This window comes from Schistocerca piceifrons, chromosome 1, assembly GCF_021461385.2.
Source record: "Schistocerca piceifrons isolate TAMUIC-IGC-003096 chromosome 1, iqSchPice1.1, whole genome shotgun sequence".
Taxonomy (NCBI): domain Eukaryota; kingdom Metazoa; phylum Arthropoda; class Insecta; order Orthoptera; family Acrididae; genus Schistocerca; species Schistocerca piceifrons.
This window is the reverse complement of record NC_060138.1, coordinates 1041772506-1041786043: the sequence shown is the minus strand read 5'-3', so window position 1 is coordinate 1041786043 and position 13538 is coordinate 1041772506. Positions and strand designations below refer to the sequence as shown.

Sequence of the window (13538 nt, the reverse complement as noted above, 5' to 3'; positions counted from 1 at the left end):
AGTAGTAGCCCTTGGGCGGCCTGGGCGAGACGTGTCATCAACAATTCATGTCTCTCTGTATCTCCTCCATGTCGGAACAAGATCGCTTTGGTTCACTTCGAGATGCCTGGACACCTCCCTTGTTGAGAGCCCTTTCTGGCATAAAGTAACAATGCGTACGCGATCGAACCGCGGTATTGATTGTATAGGCATGGCTGAACTACAGACAACACGAGCCGTGCTCTTCCTTCCTGGTGGAATGACTAGAACTGATCGGCTGTCGGACTCCCTCTGTCTAATAGGCGCTACTCATGCATGGTTGTTTACATCTTTGGGCGGGTTTCGTGACATCTCTCAACAGGCAAAGGGATTGCGTCTGTGGGACTTTTGCGAACTGTGGAGATGCAAAATATTTTTTGATGTGTGCATTTAACTGCAACTGTCTCATTCAATTTCATATGTTTAATTAAGCATTAATTAATTAACAGTCACTACAGCTCTCTAATTTTTTTTAAGATCATTGAAAGCATTAACAGAAAATGTGTAATAATCAGACGAAGAGGCTTGGGGACCAAAAGAAGATGGCTGAGAGAGCTGATGGAAAAGGGGAGAGAGTGTGCCTCCAGGATAGTGCGGAGCAGGAGAAGTTACGTGATTGTGATATCAATCTATCTTCCGCAGAAACGAAATGTTCTTAATGTAAGTGTTCTACCAGCGTATTACATAAAGGCAGTATGCTGTATTACCAGCACTGTGGAAACTTGGCAGCTTTTCTCGTAAAACTGTATCAAGAAATAATCAGAAAGTTTATTCTGACATGATGAAGATCGTGATAAAACCGTGGAAAGTAATTGCACGGGTATGATCAGCGTGATGCTGAGAGAGCGAAAGGGAAAGAAAAGCCGGCCGTGGTGGCCGAGCGGTTCTAGGCGCTACAGTCTGGAACCGCGCGACCGCTACGGTCGCAGGTTCGAATCCTGCCTCGAGCATGGATGTGTGTCATGTCCTTAGGTTAGTTAGGTTTAAGTAGTTCTATGTTCTAGGGGACTGATGACCTCAGAAGTTAAGTCCCATAGTGCTCAGAGCCGTTTGAACCACTTTTGAAAAGAAAAGGTCCTGCTTGTAATAACTCGGCTGCCACGTGAGTAATTATTCACTCAAGTGGCGTGTCCCACGTTTGGTCGATAGCAGCATTGGAGCCTATTTGGATTATGGGCATACCAGACAAATAATTTAGTCACCCACAAGAGCCATCACGCAAAAACCGCCTCTAATTCTCGTAATAGCCTCAGTTCGCCGAGGAAGATCACAAGTTTCTTCAGATATGGGGAAGACCATTAATTATGCGAGGTTTTTTTCTAATTTGGACCCCACCCCTTCCCCTTGGTGAGGTTTCGAGAGATGTGGAGGGATCCCCCCTCCCAAATAATTATATATACTTGATATGTTCATGATTTTGCTTCATACCACAAAAATTCCTAAAATAGACATTTATCCTGTGAAATTATATGTGAATGTCACAACTACGTGTAAGGTGCACCGCAACGAATTTAATTCACTTAAATGTCTCGAAATCTGCCAGTTGGCTGTCTACATATCATGCAATAAAAAAAATGGTTCAAATGGCTCTGAGCACTATGGGACTTAACATCTAAGGTCATCAGTCCCCTAGAACTTAGAACTACTTAAACCTAACTAACCTAAGGACAGCACACAACACCCAGCCATCACGAGGAAGAGAAAATCCCTGACCCCGCCGGGAATCGAACCCGGGAACCCGGGCGTGGGAAGCGAGAACGCTACCGCACTATCATGCAATATTTTTCGCAAATAAGCAAGTACAAAGTAGGCTTTGACACCAACTTCCCTACTTCTTTACTCACGCCATGGGCATTCATTTGCTTCCTTTGTTGTAATGATTGGACATATGAGATCTGTGTGTTTTTTTAGTACAGGAAGACAGTCGTAAGACGTATCTGCATCCTCTTCGTGCAGCCACTCCAGTCTGACGTCCACTGCTCACAGCAACATTGTTGGCAGTTGTCTAAACTGGTTATGTGTCTACTGCGATTTAAAATTAAGAGAACCGAGTTTCGTGCTATTATTAAATGTTTTCATTTGAAGGGTTGGACTGCCGCACAAATCAAGACAGACTTTGATGAAGTTCACTCGGACTCTGCATAATCATTGAAGACGAAGACTTTAGGACTAATGAATTTAAACGTGGTCGGACAAGCACCGAAGACGAAGCGCGCCGGCCTTCCTATTGAGGTCACCACAAAGGAAACCACTGACAAAAGCCGTGATATGATAATTCAGGATGGCAGAATAAAACTTAGTGAGATTGCCGAGACTGCAGGCGTCTCAGCTGAGCAAGTACATAATATCCTGCACAGGGAATTGGCAATGAAGTAGCTTTGTGTAAGGTGCGTGCCGCGATTGCTCACAGTCGACCAAAAGAGCATCCGGCACATTTCAGCGCTATGTCTGGCGATGTTTAATTGCAGTTCGCTATACCTTTTGCTCCTGTGTGTGACTGTTGATGAAAACTGGATCCATCATTACACAGTAGTCAAAACGACAGTCAAAACAATGGACAAAGGCTGGTGAACGTGCACCGAAGAACGCAAAGACCATTTTGTCAGTTGGTAAGGTGATAGCCATTGTTTTTTGAGGTACACAAAGAATACTCCTCGTAGACTATTTGGAAAAAGGCGGAACCATAACTGTACCCTACTATGGTTCATTATTGCATTGTTTGAAACTTGCTTTGGTTGAAAAGAGACCAAATCTAGTATGCAAAAGCGCGTTCTTTGCTCAGATAATGCCCTATCCCACAAGTTAGCGATAACAATGGTGAAAGCGAATGAATTGCGATTTTAATTGGTTCCTCAACAATCTATTCACCAAATGTAGCCGCAAATGACTCCTTCCTGTACCTTAACTTGAAACTTGGGCTTGCTGCGAAGAAATGTTCATCAAATGAAGAGGTAATACTTGCAGTCAACGAGTATTTTGTAGAATTTGACAGAACCTATTTTTCCGATTGAATGAAAAAGCTGGCGGATCGAAGGAGACTATATCGAGAAGTAAGGTGAGTTGTTTACGAAACAAACTTATTATTATTATTATTATTTACCAGACTTACCAAGCCACTCTCTTAGATGCCATAGGTCTTGCAGCATCTGTTGTGAGTAGTTTGATCGTTCATCAAAAGAGACGGACAGTAGTAATCACACGGCATTTGGGTATACCCCACATGTTGGGATATGCCGTGAGACTTTGCCGAAGCAGGAGCGGTGCAATTGGTAAGGCGGAGGCATGAAACGTACGCGAACCATAGTAGGCAGCGCACTTCTCACTGCAGCAGTCGCGCTTTTCATACTTGACCTCCTGCTGATACAGACTAAAATTTGAGTATGAATTCTATATTTTTAGTGGTGCATTTTACAAAGGGGTGCATATACAGGGTGTCTCAGAAAAACAACGACAACGCTTAGTATGTTGTGCGGGAAGGCACACTGATCGCTTTTCAAGAAGGAGAAGGCTTGGGCGCTGGAGATCAGTGAAGTCATTACGTTAATAAACACAACTTGAGTTGCATATAGTACTGTCTACATTACAAATGGGCTTGGAACTGCGTACCTCCTACCTCAGTGCAGAGCCTACAATGGCGATGTTGAGCCTCGCACTTATGAGTCAATACTTTGAAGTATTTCAATCGCTCGGTTAACTCGAGCAATAAGGTCCTTCGTTGATTTCACAGGTGTGCCGTGCACCATATTTTTCGTACTGCCCCACAGAAAATAGTCGAGAGGTGTGAGATCTGGCAACCGTGCTGGTCATGGAACTGGTCCACGCCTTCCGATCCATCGATTAGGATATGCGATGTTGATTCCGCATCTCTAGATCAAAGTGCGCTGGAGCTCCGTCGTGTTGCAGCCACAAGTCCAGCCGAATATTTAGTGGCGGTACATCCAACAGGGTAGGTGAAACATCTCTAATAAATGTGAAGTAGATCAGTCCTGTTCCTCTGTTTTGCAGTAGATGTGGCCCAACGATATAGTCACCAATTATCCCAGCCCTTATGTAATACTGATCCTGCGTTGGTCATTTTCAATCACCTGTGCAAGCGGATTTTTCGTCCTCCAAGCATACATTTTGTGCAAGTTTAATGTGCCGTCACTAGTTATCGTGCATTCGTCCGTGAATGACACAAAGCTCGGGAATTGTGGCTGGAGGATGCATTGTTGTAAATCCCATTGGTACCAGACTGTATCCGTCGTGGGTAATCCTCCTCCCTTAACGCCTGGACTTCCTGCAGATTGCACGGATGGAGACGGTGTTCATGTAGAACACGACAAGCGCCACTTTCACCCGTGTGCAGCGCCTGTGTCACCTGTCGAATGCTGGTGGCTTGGTCCTCTTCGAACAGTGTCAGTACGTCCTCCTCCGACTACAGTGTTCGAGCCGAGAGTGAATGACACGCATCACGTTTCGGCTCCCACCAGAAGACAAACAATAGACTGAAGTAATATCCGCAAGTATGAGGCACAAACTGCTACTACTTTACTGTACAAATGGACACACCTCAGGCAGAAAATATTTACGTACAACTTTCCGTCTTCTCTGAGGCATCTTCCGACAGCCGCGAACGTGTAACGATGTTGGACACGTCTGTTCGGAAAACTTCCCGCATAAAACCTTGCAGCAGCTCTCCTACTGCAATCCGCTTTGCTGTATCCAAGCACCATGTAGCTTATTTCCGCAGCAATGTATTGGCACATGTCCCAGTGCTGTAAACAACGTTACTGCACTCGCAGACCACACAAGGTCTGCGTTAGGATTCGTCAAGGGGTGTGTGGAGGAATGTAGCGCATGTGTAGGAATGTTACTGGGCTCAGGTCGTCCAATCGCAGTACATAGATGCTAAAGAGTTGCATACCTTCCATATTCAGACACCAAAACGAATCGGAACAAAATGTTCAGTCTTCGACGCTCGCCAGCGCCTAGTCCGTGCGTTTTCGGATTTGAGTTCCTTCTTGAAAGCCGACCGGTTTGACTTCCCGCACAACATACTAAGCGTTGTCGGTGCTTCTTGGCATACCCTGTATAATACATGCAGTAAGCACTGTCTTCCTGTAATACGATCTGCATACCATTGTTCATCGGACAAGTCGGGAACTATAGATTGGCACTACCTTTGGCTTCATGTATTCGGCAACGACTTTTTGCCCGTTGAGCTCCGTATTTCGCACTGCTTTCTGGAAGTCCTACAGTTCTAAGTTGGGATTCACAGCTTTCTCTCTGTCATTTACATGGGATCCACAAAGGTGTTAAGGAAAAATCAGGCCTGTCAGTTCTCAGCTCAAAGGAGCCATTCGCCTTTCTACTTTGTTAAAGGCACTTCTCCTTGGTACAGTGGTCGCTAAGAATATGCTGTCTAAGCTGTTATATTTAAAGTGATTCACAGCGTATGCGACCGCTTTAGGGTAGCGCGGATTTTCATCCGGTCCATCATCGCATGAAATAATAAGCATAGGATTTACTCTGCCCACGCTGTAATTCATAGATGCTTTAAAAGCCTCACAAGGTAAAAACCTGATGAAACGATCAGCGTGCGATATCGCCGTAGATTAAGAGCGCTTGGCATTGTGAACAGCGATGTACGTCGACTCACTGTAACAGCTTCAGTGCACCCCATCTCATTAGGCTAAGTTCGCAGATAGCGCACACTTAGAATTATTTTACGTCGAGAAGCTCTCTCGAAGTCGTGATCCGGCAGATAAACTTTGTATTCTGTGAGTGTGTGAGCAGTAGTGCCTACTGGTTTGCTATTGTTAGTCTAATGGGAACAGGCGGTTCATCATCCTGAGATAAATCAGTAACGTTAATTGGACTCAGTATCGAAGAGACTGTCTCCAGAGAGCATATTGGAGACGCACAAAAATGCTGGTCTGGGTGTGCAGTATGATGATTAACTTGTGGGCGTCTGAGCTTTGCGGGAACGGTCACAACGTGCCTGTTCACCTCGGAGGTGTTGCTTTTCCTAAGGAGCAAGTGAATATATGTACCACTTCCAGAATATTTGCCTCCGAGCTCTAGGGGCTTCGCATGTACTTCAGACAGGATATGGCAGGTGCATACAACTTCACACCGTCGGTGTTCTTCGGCAGAAGCGCCGAACGCAGCTATGTCTTCGATGGTCTTAAAAATACATGGTTGTTGTACCTCCAACGGCAAACGTCCAGCGGCAGATCATAGCGTCATTGATTTGGCTGCTTTCGGGTTCTGAGAGAAAAATACTTGCAGTTTAGTTTTATAAGAGTCCCTGTTCTTTTTTGAATAAACATAGATTTGTTTTTTTTAGCCGTTTTTCTCACACTGATCTATTTCCTGTCGTAGCTATACTACTATTTTATGTTCGGTGCCGTCAGCAAGTAAGGAATTTTTGCAACGCTCTGTACGACCAAGTTTTGCACGATTCTGAGAAATTTTCTCCTTGAGCGTGTCTTGCTCAGGAGTATGGCGTCTGGGAGCAGTTGAAGAGGTACCGATTTCACTTTCTTAGTCGCTAATTTCAATAGATTACATTTCCCGTTTGATAGAACCTCAAATTTTAAAATTTTATTTAAAACTGGAAAATTAAGACAGACTGGTAGGAGAAAATATTATATAGGTACCCAAACCAATCACTGTGTGTCAAACATTAATGTACAATGTATAAAGAAACAAAATCGACTTACATGACGGATCCTCTTCATCTATGTTATCGTCTGGCGCAGATGCTAAACGATTTTCTTTGGAGATGACGGAGGGTTTCTGGCCTGATGTTCATTTATACTACTTGAAGAACCTTTCCCCTATAATCGAAAATAGTAAAACGACAGTGATAAAATCATTAATTTGATTGTTACTTGTTTTGTCTCCAAATATACGAACCGATAAAAAAAGTTTCCCTTTGAGGGCGTTGTTGCAGCGTCATGTAACGTAGCGTGAGGCCGATGAGAGTATATAAGCACCGACGCGAAACAAGGGAATAGTGTACGATTTGTGTCTATCCGACGTGCGTGCGTTAAGTGGGATAAAATGACTACGGCGATGTGTTCACCAAATCCGTCCAAAGAGTACCAACATAATGTTATTCTTTTCTTCGCTTCCGAAGGACAGTCACCGGTAGACAACCATCGTAGAATGAGGACTGTGAACAGAACAGCTCGCTTATCGGAAACCACCCTCCGGGAAAAGTACGATAATGGGAGCTGCTGCTTCTTGATAACGCACGTCCCCATATCGCAAACGTCAGACTGGAGACACACCAACACCCGCCCTGTAGTCCTGATTTATCCCCGTGCGATTATCACGTCTTCGGTTCCTTAAAAAAGGCCTTGAAGAGTAGACGATTCCTTGTCGGGCAAGGATATGCAGTAGGCAGTTACGGCTTTCTTCACGCAGCAGGACACGTTGTTTTACCAAAAGGGTGACTTCAGCATGGTGCGTCTGCGGGATGATTGCCTCAATGCTCACGCCGCGTTTGCCAGATTGACGTACCGATTCTGGACTGTGCGGCCTTCGAACCGAAGCTTTTGATCGCCCCTTAGATATACACTGAAGCGCCAAAGAATCTGGTATACGCATGGACATGTAAACAGGCAGAGTACGGCGGTGCTGTCGGCAACGCCTGTACAAGACAGGAAGTGTCTGGCATAGTTGTTAGATCTGTTGACCTTTACACGAGTGTACCGTGAATATCAGGAATCCGGTAAAACATCAAATCTCCGACATCGCTGCGGCCAGAAAAAGGTCCTGCAAGAACGGAAGTTCAGTACCTTAGTTTGAGCGCTGTATGGGGCTGAGGCTGAACTTAAGTCGATTTCCCCTTGTAACTTTCGATTCGGTCGTTTCCTGACTCGGGTCCCTTGCCTCAAATCGATACATTTACCAATCTCCACCGTCCCCGAAATTCTGTAACATCACCAGGGGTCGCCCTGTGTACAACACGTACAGCGAGAGGCGGCAGCGATCACCAAGGACCGTAGATTTTTTTGTCTTGCGAGAGAAAGGCACAGAAATTCTGAAACTTCGTAAGAGAAACAGCTCGGAACTATCACAAGGATCTATCTGAAAATGAGAAAAAAATTTTCCGTCGATTCGACATATTTCTCAGATGTTAGACGTAGGTTCAAGTAGAAATGCCTCATAAATCTACGGAAGAAAAAACGGAAGGGGCGACAAATATAAACCGAGTGTGACGTGAAATGGGTTAATGACCTCAGCTTCGAAGGCAGACTAAGGCAATATAGAACACAAGCAAGCAGAATTCAATAAGCGTCGATACTACACCGACACATTCGATAACATGTTAGAAACAATGCTCCATCGCTCAACATTATACAAAGTAAAATTAAATTATCTCTAACATGTAGCCTCCTTGGATAATTGTATAAAAACTACTAACGAACCCCATCTTCAAGAATAACATGCACTTACTGATACTCGCTTACAAAATACGGACAAATGATAAGCTCCTCAGGAACCACCGGAATTTCTCGTCAACCTATGAAGCATGTGACGTCACTGAACACTGGCCCTCAGATTCACCGACGTCAAAGCCTCGTTGATAGTAGCACTTCGTTTCAGAAAATCGGCTGTCACTTATAGCACAGCCTGTAATTATGTAAATTTTTGGGATGTATCATATGTAACTATGTCTCAGATATCGACCGAAGAAACATGGCGCTGCAAACTGGATCTTTATCAGTCATTTTGTTTATTTTCTTCTGTGACTCATAATCTGATACAGGCATAGCCTCCTGACAGCATCTGGGCGGCTATGGTGTCAAACGTTTAAGTTCAAATGGTTCAAATGGCTCTAAGCACTACGGGACTTAACATCTGAGGTCATCAGTCCCCTAGACTTAGAACTACTTAAACCTAACTAACCTATCACACTCATCCATGCCCGAGGCAAGATTCGAACCTGCGACCGTAGCAGCAGCGCGGTTCCGGACTGAAGCGCCTAAAACCGGTCGGCCACAGCGGCTGGCAAACGTATTAAGTGTAACTGTTTATGTAGGTGAGCATGATGATGCATGTCGAGGGTAGTGTCTTGCTTGCTTTGTTGGTTATAAGGAGGGGAGAGTGTTACCTCGGCGTCAGCTTGTTGCCTACTTCAATTGGCTGGCCCAAGGAGACCACCGAACATAAAGTCCCCTAGGGAGGATATTTCATCACCAACAATACCTCTGACCTCACACGTGCTGAGGAGAGGTTTGGAACTTACCCACGACATTACGTGCTGATCAGGAACCTGAAGCCACTCTAGTGACGTACTGGCGACGAAATTTCTTCCCAGCACCTGGATTCCAACCGGTACCTGTACCTCCGAATTGTGCACTAACGTTCAAAAATAAGTTAATGAACTCGGCTTCGAAGACAGACTAAGCCAATGTAGAACACAAGCAAGCAAAATTCGATAGGCGAAGATACTACACTGACACACCCGATAACATGTTAGAAATACTACTCCATCGCTAAAAAATACACCGAATAAAATTAAATTATCTCTAACATATAGTCTCCTTGGACAATTATATAAACAATTATAAACATGTGTTTACAGAAAAACCGAATCCATGTGCCAAAATTAATAAAACTTTTAGAATCATAATGAGTCCTACTGAACATTTCATCACAACATCCATCCTTGCATTTTGTCATGAATTGTTCCATGTTTAGTATTATAGTTTGTTCATCACTTAAAATGTATCCGTAACGGTGCTGCGCTCTCGCAACAAAACCGCCCTACACTCACTTCGTGCGGACTTGCCCACAGTCGCAAGAAATTTTATAGCACAAGAAAAATAAATTATAATTTTTCTACTAATCAGTGCCCTCATTTTTGTTTCGAAGAAAGTAAAGAGGAGTTTCAAGAAAGGATAAAGAGAAAATTAAAAGAATATAAAGCACAATCAGTAACGAAGATACTAATCATAACAGATGAAGAAGTGGTTGGCTTGCGTAAATCCGGAAATCAACGAAAGAAGTTTACAAATAAAATGGTAATGAAACCGGTATTACCTCGGCGTATCATAAAACGCCCAAAGGACTAGCGGAAAAACTGGACCGCAGGGCGGGGTGAACATTTACCATTCATTGCTCACAATATTTATTAAAGTCAATCAACAGATAACAATTGTCAAAAATCAAGTGAGAGCATTTGTACATGAAACCCATCAGTTAGTTAATAGAATCTTCCGCCGGTTCTTGGTAGAACAACATCAGGAGAAATGAAAACCACCAGTCTGCTTTTGTTCTACAGCATTACTTTTATTGTGTTAACCGCATTTAGGCTTACAAGGCCATCTTTAGACATTTATTGAGTATTGTCACCAAAAAAGTTTGCAAACAACGTTGGACGAGGAGTAACAAGTCTAGACTGAAGCAGAAACATACAGTAAGTAACATCTTTGACAGTGTGGTGGTGATGCAATGAAAAAGTAAAAAATTGAACAGTAAATAAATAAAAATGGAATAGACAGGAAAAACTTTAATACAAAATAGGAACAGCATGCCTACATAACAGTTTCTATTAATAAACAAAACCAATAAAATAAAATAAAATGAGTACTGACCAGGCTACATCAGGAGGTATAAAACATAGAGAGTGATTAGCCAACAGTGGGGTATACAAAATTATCTGTCTTGATCGTGACAAATTTTACATCGATCAGTCAGGCGGAGACGTAGCAACTAGGCTGCCTGAACATGATCGCAGCTGGAGGTTGCAGAATTCTGGCTCCTAATTTGCTGAACATGTACTGAGTGAGGGTTACAGCTACCAGCCAGTGTCCCGTGTACTTCACTTAGCAAACAAAGGCCATAAACTCAACCTGCTGGAAGCCCTGCAAATTAACAAACATCTAGCTCACAGTCCAGATCTAATCCTAAATGACCAGACACAGCTCAACACTTCCCCTCTCCTAAACGTCATATAATCATCTCTGTTGTTCATTATTTCCCACACTGTCTGTTCCTACATATTCCCATTTCCCTGTATTCATTAAGTTCTCTTGTTTTATTGAAGTTGTTTATGTATTCCATATGGACTGTAGTTTTAATAGTTAAGGCTTTCTTTTAACTGGTACTTGCATTACTGTCCATGTTTAACACCTCTTGTAGTTGTCTCATCAGATAGTGTTTATATTTTACTTGGTTTATTTATTTAATGCAAACTGTTACATAGGCACAGTTTTGAATATAATGTTAATGTTAAAATGCAGTACCACCACACTCTAAAAGATTGCATTTACTGTGTGTTCCCTCTAACTCCTCCATTTTCGTGCATTTATTTATTTCTGTTTATCTTATCGATATTGCTTAAGTTCCTTATGTATTCTGTAGCTACATTGATAATTGTTTCTTCTTTTAATTGGTTTGTGTATCATTCTCCATGTTTTATACCTCCTGACGTAGCCTTGTCAAGTATTAATTTTATTAGTTTTGTTTATTAATAGAAACTTATGTAGGCATGCTGTTCCTATTTTGCATTAAAGTTTTTCCTGTCTACTTCATTTTTATTTATTTAACTTTCAGTTTTTTACTTTTTCTTTGCATTACCACCACACTGTCAAAGATGTTACTTACTGTATGTTTCTGCTTCAGTCTAGACGTGTTACTTCTCTTCCAATGTTGTCTGCTAACATTGTAACTTCTTTGGTGACAATACTCAGTAAATGTCTGAAGATGGCCTTGTAAGCCGAAAACCGGTTAACACAATGAAAGTAATACTGTGGGACAAAAGCAAACTGGTGCTTTTCGTTTATTCCCATCAGACAGCTTTCGATAGCAAAGCAAGTATCACTTTTCAGAAGAGAGATTATACCTTTTAACATTAAAAAAATGGAATACACTGAACGCCTAAAAGGTTACAGTGAGTTCACTTACAGTTTTAAAACCTTGCCCAAATACACTCATTTAAAAGAAAAATTATCCCTACACATGAACTGTGAATAAGTGTTTTGCATTAACAAATAGTGAAGAAATAACATTTATAATAATAAACTCCCAGTCAGAGAACATTTATACATGAAGCCTATCAGTTGACTTTAGTTACTAACAAATGTATAATAACTTTTCAAATGAGACAGGTAATACCTCTTTATAGAAAATAGAAAATACTGCACGCCCAAAGAGCTATCGTAAGTTCACTTACAGTTTTAAGACCTTGCCCAAATATATTAATTCAAAAGAAACAGTAGCCTTGCCAGGCAGGCAATAATATACATCAGACACTTCTCTTTCAAATAGTTCCCAGCTCACGGAATCGGCCAAGTACAGGCATGAAAGTTCTGCGGAGCAGCCAACATGGGCCACACCTGGTTGTGCCGCTCGGATCCGATTTATCGGCCCGACCGAGGGCGCGAAGTACAGTAGGAGCGCCCGACTTCACTTCCCGTATAAAGCACTCCGTCGTCAGGCCACGAGTGGCCAACCAGGACCATCCGACCGCCGTGTCATCCTCAGTGGAGGATGTGGATAGGAGGGGCGTGGAGTCAGCACACCCCTCTCCCGGTCGTTATGATGGTATTCTTGACCGAAGCCGCTACTATTCGGTCGAGTAGCTCCTCAATTGGCATCGCGAGGCTGAGTGCACCCCGAAAAATGGCAACAGCGCATGGAGACCCGGATGGTCACCCATCCAAGTGCCGACCACGCCCGAAGCGCTTAACTTCGGTGATCTCACGGGAACCGGTGTATCCACTGCGGCAAGGCCGTTGCCTCACTTACCGGATATCGATATTCAAACCCCCGCACCAGTGTGTCATGGAGTTAGCGTATCTTTGGTACATCATAACAGTTCAAGATGCACAATACTGTCTGGAACAAACTGAACACTCAGTATTAGAACATTATACACAACAAGCCCCACGGCTTGGATGGTAAGGCAGAATGCCGACGCTACTAGACACCAAGCAACAACAGTTTGATCAGAATAGTGCAACAAATTGCGTAGCGTCCGATCCCAACACGGATTACTAACAGATTTTTGTTACTGAGCCCTCGCTTAATAGTCTCAGGTGAGGTACACTTGCAATACGGAAGGCAAGAAAGTGCATGGCCAGTGAAGGACATAAACAGAATGACGTCACCTTATCAGGTCAGCGAAAGAATCGTCAAATAGCATCAGAGAAGTAGGTCGCCTCTACAGTCTCTCAATAAAATGTCATCGGTTAACGGCCACCAACTGCTTGGCTGCGCGGACCATTGAAAGAAACCGCCATTACTACTCTCGCCTGTACAGTGCCATTTCAAAACACCTCTTTGGGCAATCGCACCCTCTTCTCTCCACCTCACAACTAAACTCACTCTCGATCCGCTCCCTGCTGCTCCACCTCGCCACGGCTCACAAGCGCCAAAAGTTTAGCACCTCTGAACATATATCGATAGCCGCAAAGCCGGCATGGCTCAGGTAAGTTTCGTGCACAAGAGAAAAAAATGAAAGTAGAAAGAGACAAAGCAAAGGGAGAATATACAGAACCGTCCAAGCCTCTGAGAAA

At 43.3% G+C, this 13538-nt stretch overlaps 1 pseudogene; it reads right to left on the bottom strand.

Moving 5' to 3' along the window:
• Window positions 1-12643: 12643 nt before the first annotated feature.
• On the bottom strand, window positions 12644-12760 carry LOC124721949 (annotated as a pseudogene).
• Between the last annotated feature and the right edge of the window lie 778 nt (window positions 12761-13538).